This window comes from Schistocerca piceifrons, chromosome 11 (genome assembly GCF_021461385.2).
Source record: "Schistocerca piceifrons isolate TAMUIC-IGC-003096 chromosome 11, iqSchPice1.1, whole genome shotgun sequence".
Classification (NCBI taxonomy): domain Eukaryota; kingdom Metazoa; phylum Arthropoda; class Insecta; order Orthoptera; family Acrididae; genus Schistocerca; species Schistocerca piceifrons.
The window spans coordinates 167,670,169-167,684,640 of NC_060148.1; the positions used below are offsets into that span (position 1 = coordinate 167,670,169).

The 14,472-nt window shown below is 41.6% G+C and overlaps 1 protein-coding gene across 1 annotated transcript in view; it reads right to left on the reverse strand.

Moving 5' to 3' along the window:
- LOC124719865 (poly [ADP-ribose] polymerase tankyrase-1-like) overlaps positions 1–14,472 on the reverse strand; it is a 79,992-nt gene that overhangs the window by 46,812 nt on the left and 18,708 nt on the right. The window lies entirely within an intron of this gene.

Sequence of the window (14,472 nt, forward strand, 5' to 3'; positions counted from 1 at the left end):
AAACGAAACTCATGGGAAACGACACTATTTGGAAGTATCTTTGATGTGCAGCAACATGTACGTTGCGTATTTTCGTATTACGACAGCACACATTGGAATTCCACCAAACGCCGCATGTTACTTTCCGAATCATTGAAATGGAGATTTCGATGCGCTTTTGTAAGTCGTTCGTAGCTCATGTCACGTGATCTCGCCAGCCGATGACAGCAGATATTCAGACCATAGGACACGTGATGTAGTCAACCAAGAGCAACATCACTTAAGTAGCACGAACCCACAGACAGGCAAAGCTAACAGTTTAAATTACTATAGATAGTGTTGCTACAAGAAAAGCTAAGCTTTCACATATATTGTTGATCTTTTTGCGCGTCTTTCACTTTAAGATATATCATACAAATGTGCCAGTAAAATTTTTAATGACATAAATGTCTTATCTTCAGGGTTCGAAATTCTTCTGACTGGCTCGTCATCAAAGAGTTGATTTTTAAATGAGAGTCAAACGCTCCGTGATTTAATAAATTCATGGTACATTCTTGCACATAGCTCAACTTACGTAAAAGGATATTTACTTTGAAAGTAACGCTTTTCAAACCACCATTCGCAATATTTTCCCGCGACCTGTTAGAAATAGGTTCGTAGCTATCACGCCGTAGGAAGCCCCTGTATGTGCGTACGTGTAAAACATTGAAAGATCATACATTATGTCATAAAAGAAACAAGACATCAGAGGATACTCCTAGAGCATCGGAATTTCGTGAACAATATTAAAATATGCACATTTAAAGTGCATACTTAAAGGTCAAATTCGTTAAGTCCAGATTCCCAATGAAATAAACCTCGACCTGATATTAAGCTTTTTCGTGTGGTTTTCGGGGTGTAAATTTTCTTGGAGCACCAGTACTGTATTATATCATGTTTGGGTCTTTATGGCATAATGGCATCCGTGCTAGAAAATGAAAACGTGCACTTGAAATGCAGCGAACAGTTGAAACGAGCCAGTACCGTGGAATTAAAAATTTCGTTTCAAATACATTGACTGCCTCTGCGGGAAAGGTTAACAAAACCCTAATTTCTTTAGCAAACAGACAAAAATAACTTCATTGTTCCGGAAGGCGATTAATGCTTGACTGTCAGAAAGGTGGAGATAAAATAAAATCTGAAACTAATGACATATTTCGGCCTCCCGTAATTATGTGAATGTGTTTTAACTCACTTGACAGCTCCCGGTCACAGATATCCGTTTTGTTTTCATTTGACGTGAGAGTAAACGAAGGGGAAACAGCAAAATCACTGAATGTAAACACGGGTCACGTGGAGACTACCCACTGTAACTCTGACTGCTCTGCGCATCAGCCCCGGATCTACGATACTTGCGAACCGGGTCAATATTTTAAAAAAATCGAATTTTCAAAATATGTTCATCTTGTAGCGCACATCTTTCTGAAAAGTCTGAAACATAAAACACAAGTATTCGAGGACATTATTTGGTCTTAAGTATGCCAAAGTGCAGTGCCACGCCTCTTCAGAAAGCCTTTTTCTACCGCACGTCGAAACTATATTCAGAAGAGTGGAAATTTAAATGTCCTCTGGTGCCTCTCCTGCTCCCAGTCGGCCGGTTTGACAGCCTGCCCCTCCTTAAAAAAATCTCACAATTAATGGCGGATGGGATTATTCGTAATCGAGAAAACAAGGACTCTTCAGAAAATCTGAACTCTTTATTGCCTTATAGCTTATAATTTGCTGTTTTGTGTGACAAAATTAAATATAGGATATATAAAGCCAATACTGACAAGAGATATGCAAGAAATTACACATTTCTTCAAACCTTAGCTCCTAGAATGTTCTCTCTAATCTTGCTACAGCTTTACATGGCGTGCTTTCCTTTCTGCGAAAAAATCTATTACCTCATCAAGGTTCGACAAACGTTTTGCTACATGAAAAATCGAAATGTCGTTATCCAATACTAAAAAAGTTGTTAATACAAATAATACCAAATTACATCTAGTTTGTCGCTGTCTGCTGGATAAAACAAAATAAGCCTTTCTAATATGGTAGCAATTTTGTAACGCACCAAATATTGGAGACACTTTTGGCACAAATGGCCATTTTTATAACACGACAGAATATAATCCAATAAGTAACAATATCTTATGCCTATTATGCCTAGTACAAGCAAAAAGCTTTATATTAGGAAATAGTTTCACATTTCATTCATACGCACCAGCTTCTCAAGCATGAGATCGAAAAGTAGTATTACGAAATTTTTATATAAATCTGGATTCGTCTTATTCTTCCATAATTTGCGTGATGTCCCCGTTTCTTCTCCTTCCTCGTTCTAACAAACAATCTTGTCATCACCAATTCTGTAGCTATTCCTGCCATTGTCAAATTTTGTTCGGCGATTAACTTCACTAACCCTGCCAGAATCACAGGTTTATTTATCCAGCGATTATTTTCCCATTAGACCTTATTACGTTCCTAACAATACGTTTTCCGCGTTACTTCGAGAATAGAACTTAGGCGGCTGCTAGCCGGGGACTGTACAACGGTCCTTACTGGTATAGCGATCTGGTCAAAATTTTCTGTCAACATTTCGTTTTATCGGATACACTGAGAAGATAATACGTAATATTTCTCATCTGTTATTCCTGTCAGTCGTTTATTTCCATTCTGGTACACTGAATCTATGGATTTCGCTAGTAATTGTGACAACGCTGATCATTCGCAAACCCAGTCAACCACATAATCAGACAGCGATTGGCATCCATCCGTTCGGCTTTACCCCGTTCAGCCCGTATAGCCCCATCCCCTGTTGTCTGCGGAAAGTTTATTTCTAGATGCGACGAGGATTCTCCTGACAGAGACATCACGTACACTATGCACACATTCAAAAATCAACTTATGACTCGTTCATAAATCAATTTAAAATGTGTTCAAAAATGTTCAAAGACCAACAGGGACGCGTTTCAAAATCATATGAATAATCTAGAGACCAACGAGACCTGGAAGATAGGCGTTTTGTGAAAAGTTTTTCTTGCTCAAGAGTATGAATTTGGCGCCCCCTTTTCCCGGTAGCATCTAGCTGCTTGCTGCGACTGCCTGCACAGCCAACAGCCACATTCCTGTAGCCAGAAGCGGGAGAATCTACTACTCGAACTGCGCATGCGCATGAGCCCGCGCGTAACTGCTAAAACAAATCGAATGTAAACAGTTGCGACTTCACGCTCATTGGAGGCAATTTGTTGTTATGAAGCACTGCATAGTCTTCCTAAAGCCTTTGACACATTTTCAGTTGGCAGACGCTTGAATGAGCACTGTGTGTCGTCGTTGTAGATGGCGCATTTCCTTTGCAATTTAAGTTATTTTCGTTTTCTTCTGTCGTTTATGTTTTATTGTTGAAGTGTTATTCTGAAGTAGCGGGATACAGTAATATCCTTTGTTGGAGTAGCTGTTCTCACCAGTCAAAAATACAAAAATTTAACTGAAAACTGCAACAATGAAAAATTCCCGGAATTCTGAAAATATCCCTGGTTTTTCCCGGTTTTCTCTCGGATGAAAAAATTTCCGGGTTTTTCCCGGATCTCCCGGGTCGTATACACCCTATTAATGGTTATTTCACATATTTCGAGTGTCTACTCTCAGATCACAAAACGATCTGGATGTATTCAGATCACAAGTAGGTCTACGAAATTTTTGGAACACGGACTGCGTAATAGGCTGTACCACTCCGAAAGACGCGAAACAATTTTTCGTTTTTATCGCCTTCAAACGGAACCGCCTTTACTTGGAACTTGAAACAGACTTTATAGGCAGCGAGCGGGCTTCCAGCTCGTCCAGAACACTCGCGGCGGTTAGCTGGCGCCGCCCAGTTCCAGCAGAGTTTCCCCCCCCCGCCCCCCCCCCCCACACACACACACACACACACACACACACACACACACGGTCCCTGTGCCGAAGTCGCGACTGCAGGCGACGAAGCCCACTGCTCAACTTGCCGAGAGGTATTCTTCCAGTGAAAGCACAGATACGCCTGCATCAGGCCGGCTCGTGTTTGTACGCACTACACGATCGTATTCCAGTAACAGATGCGTTTTGTTTTCGAAGAGCTGACGTTAGTTCAGTAGGCGTTTATGTGAGCGAACACTGAAAAGTCTCTACCATGTCCACTTAACTATCGTGCTGAGGTTTTGCTGTATGAGAAACCTATTTTGAGTGGCCATCTGCCTCATTCACGATGCATTTAAAGTCGTTGGCTGCCACGATATTAAATCGTAAAAGTAAAGAAAAGAAAAAGTGACAGCCGGCAGGCAGATAAAGTATATCGGAAAGTTTCAGTATTATTGCCTCATATTTGACAGAATCTGTAGATTATATCTAACTAAAAGGCAATACACGGAAGCGACAGACGTATTCCTCACGGCAGGAAACTTATCGAGAACTTACTGCAAATTTGTATTCCGCACTTCAATACTATTAATTCGGTCTCTCACAATTCGACAAGAAAACGTCAATAGATTAGAAACGAGTTTAATTCTGTTACCAGGCTAACACAACCCACCATCCACTGGAATCGTGCGTGCCAAACGAACGGCATACACGACAAACTGAAGGCTTGCAGAAACGTGATGGTCAGTCGCTCTCCCACCGAAAGTCTGGCAGTTTTCCAGATCTCACATAAAACTTGATCAGCGTATATACTTCCCTCAAATAGACTATCTTGCCCTGCAGTAAACGAATCCGTCACGTTACGTATTATTTCTGTGTTGTATTACAGGTCTCTACACTTTACGCAATACGTGAACAGCGCCAGAAATTGAGCTTCGAATTTTACGTACAGTGTTCACTTAATATCAGCTCACACTTGAAGAAGCCCGCTTTTAACGTTTCACTTTAACCGCGCTGCGGCAACGTTCCGCGTACTTTGTCACAGCCGCGATGATGACAAACCTTCCTCGATTCTCGCAATTACTGCACTGCAAGTCGCAAATCTCAATTCTACCGTCGTTATAGGCTGCTCATAAAAATTTCCACTGCATTTTCATCGCGTCATTTGAACGTCAAGTGAAGAAGTCGGTAAGTGACAGCGTCATAACCGGTAATATTCTTTCGCAACAAAAGATACGACTAATGCGCAAGCACGATTGTAACAACTTCTATGAAGCACTGGAGTACAGTCTGGTTAATTTGCACTCTGTTTTAAACAAAGCCATGTCTCTCGAGCGTCATATCCCTGACGTGTGTGCCCTACGATGATATAACTTGGCCGGTACTTGCAATCGTGCGTGTGCATACTGTCTGCAAACTGTGTTGCGGATAGCGTCGGTACTGTGAAGAAATAAAACTCCACGTCTGATGCCGAAGTTGACTTTGTGAGCAGCGAAAGTGTGGTAGGTGACGTTCTGTATTGTTTTTAGGGCCGGGGGAAAGACGTTAGCGAAAAAAATATCAGAGTCTCTGAAAGCAAGTTGAGCACCGCAAACCGCTAAGATGCCTCATTCTCAAATACTGGGTGAATAATGTCCGCCGGCCGCTGTGGCCGAGCGGTTGTAGGCGCTTCAGTCCGGAACCGCGCTGCTGATAAGGTAGCAGGTTCTACTCCTCCCTCGGGCATGGATGTATGATATCCCTAGGTTAGTTAGGTTTAAGTAGTCCTAGGTCTAGGGGACTGATGACCTCAGATGTCAAGTCCCATGGTGCTTAGAGCCATTTGAATAATGTCCGGGTTTTTCAACGCCTTCATTTCCGTTTCCTCGAGACAAGCTAAGCTTCCAACTGATACTTCTCTTACTGCGTGAAAACCGTACCCTAAGATTATAGTACTTTACGAGTGGATTACCAAAGCATTTTGGGTGTTTAAATTCGGTCAGTTTACGCGAAACATTTCTGCTGGAGGTTCCGTAATGGAGATGACTACGGCTGACGGAATCTGAAGACGCCCTGTCGCTCCAAAACTCATTTAGTCCAAAGTGCTGCAGTTGATGGCGTTCGAAAAGTTGTGTCCTATGAAGATACGTTATTTCCACGCAGTGACATAATAAATAACGTGTTGTATTCATTTTAAATATGTGTCGTGAGAGAATTCTGAAGGAATCTCCACTCGCACGTCGAAACAATGTCCGACTGAATGTGGCGCTATTTTCCGCTCGTTCGACGTTATTCCCTCTCAGGTTTTCAGCGCTTAAATGACCAGAACGGCGATAAATAACGAGCAATATAACACTCGAATCAGTAATTTAACACACTATTCCTCATTCGTAAGACATTGTATTAGAGAGGAGCAGTTTTCTGACGTTGCTTTCTCCTGAGTTAACGCGACGGACGACACAAAAGCGACCAAAACAAGGGAACAGCCGCGGCTTCCGGAAACTGCAGTCGGGGCCAGCTGCCCGCCTCCCCCTGTACTCCCGCGCAGAAGTGACGCCCTGACGACCTGCCGACACTGGCCGCCTGGCCCCTCCCCCACTCCACGGCTGACCGGCGCAAACCGCCGGGGCACGCCGCGTTGAGTCGTGGGAAGTTAGCGACCCTTTTCCGAGAAATATACTTTTTTTCTCGCTTCTTGTTAGATGTGCCACAGTTCTAGAGTTCGTTGTACAAAATTTGAATAGTTCTGCAGAATATAACGAAGAAAACAATCTATAACACAGCTGATTCAGGACCCTTTCCTTCTGATACAATTCTCACTGTTGCCACAATAAATCACTTGTGATTAGATTCCAACCGTATTGATCATTACAAAAATATAACCATTAACCAACGACGCACATTTCTTGTGGCGTTGCACAAAGCATTCAGCTTATCCGCTGTGAAAATACCACACTGGACGCTATTGTAAAATTTACAATGGATGTCTTCCGTTCATCTACAGAGTCAGCATCTATCGAATTATCTTCACGCAAACGTGATTCCAGGATCACACACTTCCCCTTTTTAGGTACGGAGGAAACCAGAGTTCAGTCTTGTGGAAGCCAAAACAGGAACTCTGGACAGTCCTCCTTTTACTGGTAGCAAACTCTAGAGAAATCTCACGCTTGATTTTCTTCATCGTGCCAACAAAAGAAAAATTCTACCTTCATAGCTCTATCATCATTCCAATACTAGTAAACCAGTTGTCCGCTTTCACATTTCGACCTGACATATGTAGGTTTACACAGTCACAGAACATCAAAATGTTTATTGCTCAGTTGGTAAATCCTTCTGGTTGCAACACGGCGTATATTTCCAAATTGTACAGGTAAAATACTTAAGAATCCACAAAAGCAAAATGCTTATTGCTCAGTTGGTAAATCCTTCTGGTTGCAACACGGCGTATATTTCCAAATTGTACAGGTAAAATACTTAAGAATTCACAAAAGCATAGATTTTAAATCCATACTTGTTTGTTTTGATAGGTACATATTGACGAAAACTGCACCTTCCACAGAATCCTTCCAGCTTCTTGTCTACTGTAACATTTTCTCTGTATAAGATTTTTGGTAGTTGCGTACAAACAGTAAATATTTCCCGAATTGCTGTTAGCTTCTCAAATTGTCTCCTTTCATCACGAATAGCGCGACTGTAAAATCTAAGACACCCCACAATAAATTTGAAACGTTTTTATGTTCATTTGTGAGGTGAAATTTTTCAATGCCATCCCAATCACCTCCACAGAGATCTTCCACGATTTATCTGCTATTTTTGTTAACAAAAATTAAAAACAAGAGACTGATGAAGGCTTTCAATTCAATAACATCTATTGATTTTACCCCTCTCTCACGCTGAAATGAAGCTTTGACGCTCTCCAATTGCTGATTGGAATAGAAAACTACAATAGACAAATATCGACATCTATGAGGCAATTACAGCATCACAAATGCTGCTTTGGCTGCGCCTATTGGTCCAGGTAAATTTCGAATAATATTATCCTCGTCGAACAATATGCTTTGGATTTCTTCAACATGATCTAGTACATCCCACATAAAATAATAAAATTCCTATAAAATAACGCAACCAGGCGCAGTGTATTAATCTGATATTTGACGTTCACACAACGGACACTGACGATTAGACAGTTCAAACAGAATTTAAGTGCATTTTACATTCTGGATCAGCTTTGTACTACTTACTACGTCGATAAACATATAAATTAATTGCTGAAATGAAATACGAAATGGCACAGTGGATAAAAACGAGCAATCGGCTCATATCTCATCAGGAGAGCATTAGCGTCCATGCTGAATCATACAACAATGAAAGGGATACACAGAAAGGAAGCTATAACGAGAAGGCGCCAATACTGCAAATTGTTGAATAGTAATTTACAAAAAATTCCCACATGTATCAATATGAACAGCTGCGCCCGATGGAAGGATAATAAAAACTATGACACGTCCCTGAGACCTCTCAAGACCAAAAAACAAACGAAGCACAGCAACTATGCAAACGTCGTGGCACTACATCTGGAAACAATGAACACGTGAACTGCGTCTTTTAAACAATCGGCTAGTGACGTCAGCGTAGCAGTTACAATAGAGGTAGCATCAAAGCTAACGACAACAACAGCTGCACTTTCTGGGTAACGCGCGCCGCGTCGTGTGAAGGCGCCCGCCACAGCTGCATTTCGCTCCTTGCTCTGCCCCTAATGACTAAACGTAACTAAACTACTCACACTCGTGCGAATGATCATTATGCTCGTACAGTCAGAGCTCTCGTGCAGTCGCTGCCTGTTGTGTAAGTGATATTTATGAACCGAAATACCCTTAAAAATGTACAATCTACCAGAATTGAAACGTCTTCTCAGCATGGAGGAATTTAAAGTAGTCGATGATACAGGCATTCAATTCACTCCGTCTCATCCTATCTTCCAAAAACTGTCCGAAAATGTCTTCAAAGCATATTTACACAACAATTGAAGATTGTCATGATCTGCTTACTTTTGTTAGAAACACCTTCAGGCTGGAATGTTTCGTTGAAGAAAAAGACGACGACAGCAAAGATGAGTCGTGGAATGTTTTGGTTCTTCGTGCAACAAGGGCATGACAAAGCAATTTGACCTACTACTGTCAGCAGAAAAAATGGTCTACCGTAAAACTAACAAAGAGGAAACTTGGAAAGCTTTCAAGACTGGAAATAGGGAAATGGACCGATTTGATGGCTGATCAAATTTATGAACATCACAAAATTCCATGTGCCTTTTCTTTCAAATACGCGAAAGTGTGTGTGGTAGTTCAAAGTACTTCTTGAAGATCAAAGGAAGATGTACAGAATGTGGAGCCACGTTCAAAGGGATTGCTCTGAAAAAGCCAAAAAAGGACAACGATATTATTCTCAACTGCAGACTTTCAAACTTTTGAGACGATAGAAATCACCTGAAAAGAAGACAACTTCGTGGCACGAGAAGACAACAGGCAGCTGCTAAATTGGTTGATAACAGGATGCCTGCAGCTCTTTGCCGAAATGATGAAGCGAAAAGTATGTCTTTCGGAGACATGATTCCTCCAAATTTACCCAATGCTGATGTCTTGAGGAAGGCTAAAGAAGAGTAAAGGGACAAACGATTTGGTATAACAACTGGTAACCCTGTTGAAAACCTGCAAACCGCAAAACATACAACCCACCGGGACGAAATTCACGCAATCGGATTGGACCCATTCTTCTCTATATATTGGCTCAAAGATCAAAGTCAGTTGCACAAATAGTGTCATCAAATCAATAGCAGTGAATACGATTCAGTAGATGTTACAGGTGGCGTTGTATTTCGAGTTATTTCACGATTTGGGGATCTGTCAAACAGGACTGCCTGTGTGAAAATTAAGTCAAAGCACATATACCTGTACGAGTACATGTGCATCCGCGATGTAAACGTCACTATTAAAGATCCAAATATCATCAATCGATCATCAATCAGTTGCCCAACGTATCAGATGATATCCTCTGGGCATGATGCATCATTCTTGTAATTTTTCTTTACGAAAATCGTCAGATCTGGAACTCCCAAACCAAAAATCATGGTAACTGATTTTGGTAAGGCTTTGTTGGTTGCCATTTCTAAAGCAATAGCCAATTGCTCGGACTTAACAGATTATTTGAAAAGGTTACAGTCATATTGTTTTGCACTAACGAGTAATTCTACCCTCGTGTTGTTTGAGAATAGATTTAAACCATTTTATGGTCATGATTTCGAGGTGGAAATGCTTCTCAAGAGGTAAATCACTAGTCAAACAACTTTACCTTCGAGTTTTGGCCATATTTACACGACAGATTTTCGTGATACTGAAAGTGCTTTGCGCTCACTTTTGGTTGTTGCGTTGAGCGAACATAGACAAAAAATGAATATCTTACAACATAAAACAAAAAACAGTACGACAGTCAGCGCAGAAATCCCTAAAATAGCACGAGACTAGCAGGCAGACATCATGTGCTTACAAGGACCCTATAATAGAAACATGCTACCAGAATAACATGCAGCAATGACTGTAAGGCTGCAATAGTAATTCTAAATAGAACTTATAATTAAGGTAACACAGTTATGCAATCAACACTTGGTCCATGTGCGCCCAATACAGCCATCAAAGCCGTACGCAGATTACATCAGAGAACCAGTAATGTATGCCAGAGGCAAAAAATTAGTGATAAGTGCTGACGTAATTCCAGATCGACCCTCTGGAACTCAGAACAGATGACAGAGGACGCATAATCACTGATCTAATACAAGAAACACAATTACATGTAATGAATACGGGAGGACCTATACCAACATATGCAGGGTTCGATGGTACGAGCAGTAATATCGACTTCACGCTGGCAAATAATGCAGCAATGGCATACGTAACAAACTGGACTGCACACGACAACATAACCAGTAGTGATCATAATGTCAGAACATATGCACAAAACACTTCAATACCGACAGCAAAGAACACAAATTGCTCACCAGTAGCATGGACCAAAGAACTCACGAGACTCACGCAAGACGCAAATGAAAATTATATCGAAGGGCGATAGCAGATACTGAGAGACGAATAAGACTTGAAGCATATAGGTTTGCACAAGACATATACAGAGACACTATACAACACGCGTAGACAACAATGGGAGCTATTTGTAACAACACAAACAGAGCAAAATATATGGGGGGAACCATACAAAATACTGACAGAGAAAATAAAAACCCCACTAGTTCTGGGAACGCTAAGGCAGGATGACGGCACGATGAGGAGGGGATGGAGGAATACAGCGGAGTTTCTGCTGTATAAACTGCTCCCTGGCGACGTTATCGATACTGACACACAATACCATGCAACACTAAGAGAAAACCTACACACGCCATACAACGCTGCAACTGTCACCCGTCCTTTTGTGCAAGAAGAGGTTGCGCTAGCAATCTCAGAGCTCAAAAACAAAAAAAATCACCTGGACCAGATGGTATCCACTCGGAAACACTGAGAAAACTAGCACCGCAGATCACCACCTACCTAACAACGTTACTGAACGGTGCCTTACGGCTGGGCGGGGTACCTACAGTACGGAAAACCTCCAAAGCAGTCACTATTAAGAAAGCAGCGGACAGGGATCCTTCAGATCCAAAGACTTACAGGCCAATATGCCTAATAAACACCCTAGCAAAGATTCAGGAGAAGATACTGTGTAAGCGCCTGGAAACACACAGAGCTCCCAGGGGTATGAGCCAACACCAGTTCGGCTTCAGATCTGGCAGATCAATAGATGATGCCATCAACCACGCCCTGCACATAGTTAACACCACAAAACAGAAATACGCCATGGCAATAATGATTGTCATTGCCGGGGCATTTGATAATCTTTGGTGGCCCGCACTGTTTCAGAGGCTAAGACATCTGGAGGTACCGCTATCACTGCAGACTACTGTAAAGACCGAGCAGTCGAATGGCAGATGGACAGCCGGAAAGTAAGTAAAAGAATTACCGAAGGCTCTCCTCAAGGGCCGATCTGCGGCCCCATCTTCTGGGACATAACAATCGAACCCCTCCTACAACTTCTGGATGGGGATGACAGGTCAGACGGAAATGTCGCCTACGCAGATGACCTTATTAGTTGTAGTCACTGCAAACTGTTTATATCTCTCATAATTCCAAAATAAAAATGAGAATTTACGATCCGTCCTCACAGCTGTACTTCCAGCACTACCTCATCTCCTGCGTTCCAAAATTCGCAGAAGTTATCCTACGAAAACTGCGGAAGTACCACTCCCGGAAGAAAGGATTTTGTGACGATATTGCTTCGTCACAGCCTGGGGTTCGGAACCCGGTCCGGCACACAGTTTTTATCTGCCACCAAGTTTCACATCGGCGCACACCCACTGGAGACTGAACACACTATTTCATAATCTATTGGCACCACAAAAATGTTGTGACGGTTTTTAAAAGAACTCTTTCGGTGCTATCCAAAACTGTCAGCAAAAGGGATGTGCCAATTTATTATAATGTAGACCAAGTGGGTCTCTCGTAAATGATATATGGGTCTCTCGTAAATGATATCTCATTAACTGTTATCCCCACAAAAAATGTTATTACAGTTTTCGGTAGAACTCTTAGGGTCCTATTAAGAAATGCCATCTGACCTTTTGTACGAATTTATTACTCTCACATGACGAAAGTGAGTCCCATATTAATTATCTCATAATGTCATCGTCACAAAAAATGGTATATTTTTCAGTAGAACTCTATGGGCGCTATTCAGAACTGTCATCAGAACTATTCTACGAATTTTGTTTTCGTAGAGAAAGTGAGTATCTGATTAAAACAATTATCGCATAAACTATTATCGCCACAAAAATGTTATCATTTACAATACAACTCTTCCGGTGCTATCCAGAACTGCCAACAGAACTGTTCCACAAATTTATTTTTTTCTACATTGACTAATTTTTTACTATACCAAAATTGTGCCGAGTTATTGTTTTCTTCCCGAAATTCTGCAGAACTATTCGTGTTTTGAGCAGGGAACTCAAACTATTGCATACATATCAAAAACTATGAAAAAAAATTTATATTTCTCGTAAATGGGGTACAAACTTCACGGGAAAAGCTCATAAGCGAACCTTAATAAATGCCGTTACTACGTAAACAATTACCTGCACAGAATATGTTACTAGTATTCTCTATAGAACTCTTACAATGCTATCCACAGCTGTCATCAGAACGTGCGAATAGACAATTTTTTGTAGAGTAAGTGAGCCCCACAATTAATTATCTTCAAACTATTATAACCACAAAAAATGTTATGATTATCGATAGAAGTCTTGGGGTGTTATCCAGAAGTGTTCATCAAAACTGTTGTACGAATTTCTTTCTTTCTGTGGAGACAGTGGGTCAAAGATGAAAGCAGTTACCGTATAAACTATCATCGACACAAAAAGATGTTATTAGGATTTTCGATACAGGTCTTTGTGTTCTGTTCAGAACTGTTGTACGAATATATATTTTGCTAAAATTGACAAAAGAATGTTTTCGATACGAAATTTTTTTCGAGTATTCTTGTTTTCTTCGCTAAATACTGCAGGACTATTGAAAATTCGTACAAAGAACTCGAACTATGGCACATCTACCAAGAACTATGAAAGAAATGTGTATTTCTCGTGAGATGGGTGCTAACTTGACACGACTGCGGCGTTGCCAGGTCGGCCCCCGGCAGGCGAGGGAGCGGCTGCGGCAGAGCCGGCGAGGCGTCTACGTCGGTGTCCGCACTGCCGGACCGGACCGCCTGCCTCCACCCACACCGGTTTGTCTCGCACTGCCGTATACAGCTGGCAGCACGAACCCCGTCCCCGTTTACATGGGACTCCCAACACAGGATTTCGTAATCACATTTCTGAATACCGCTTCTAATGTAAATCTATTCTGGAAATCCGCGTCCAGTTGCCAATTTTCCGAACTGCGCAATCAATTTTCACTCCCACGTAAACGCAACCGGTTTTGAAAAATCCTGGGGCTGATAGGTTTCGTCGCTTTTTCAAAAAATTTCGGCTAGTGTGGCCAGAGTGGTTTTCTGTACAGTGAAGGAAAAGTAGAAATATTTGACGAAAGCTATTTACACCTCGTCTAACTGAAGGGAAATAGCCGCAGAATATTCAACGGGTTGCCAAATATTCCGGTTTTTCGTATCAGAAGTAATCTTATTTTTGATGCTTCACTTTCGTTTTCATTTATTTTTACCTTAATATAGTGTCATAGACAGTTTAACATTTTCTTCAGTCTTGAAGGCAAAGATTGAATGAAGGTTTATTTTGATCACGGGATGAGGTGAGAACAGAACATTTGCCGTCATCGTGTTTACTCCCAGTCACCTACGCGTGAGTTTCGCGATTTTGCAGTGGATGCAACCGACACGATGTCTTCGCACTGTTACACACAACAGTGACAAGTAGGCGGCAGTTTCCACACTCTGGCGTGCTTGCCTCAGTCCGCTGTGTGTGAAAGTAATTCCTGCCCGTTAATATGGGGAAAATAAAGTTTC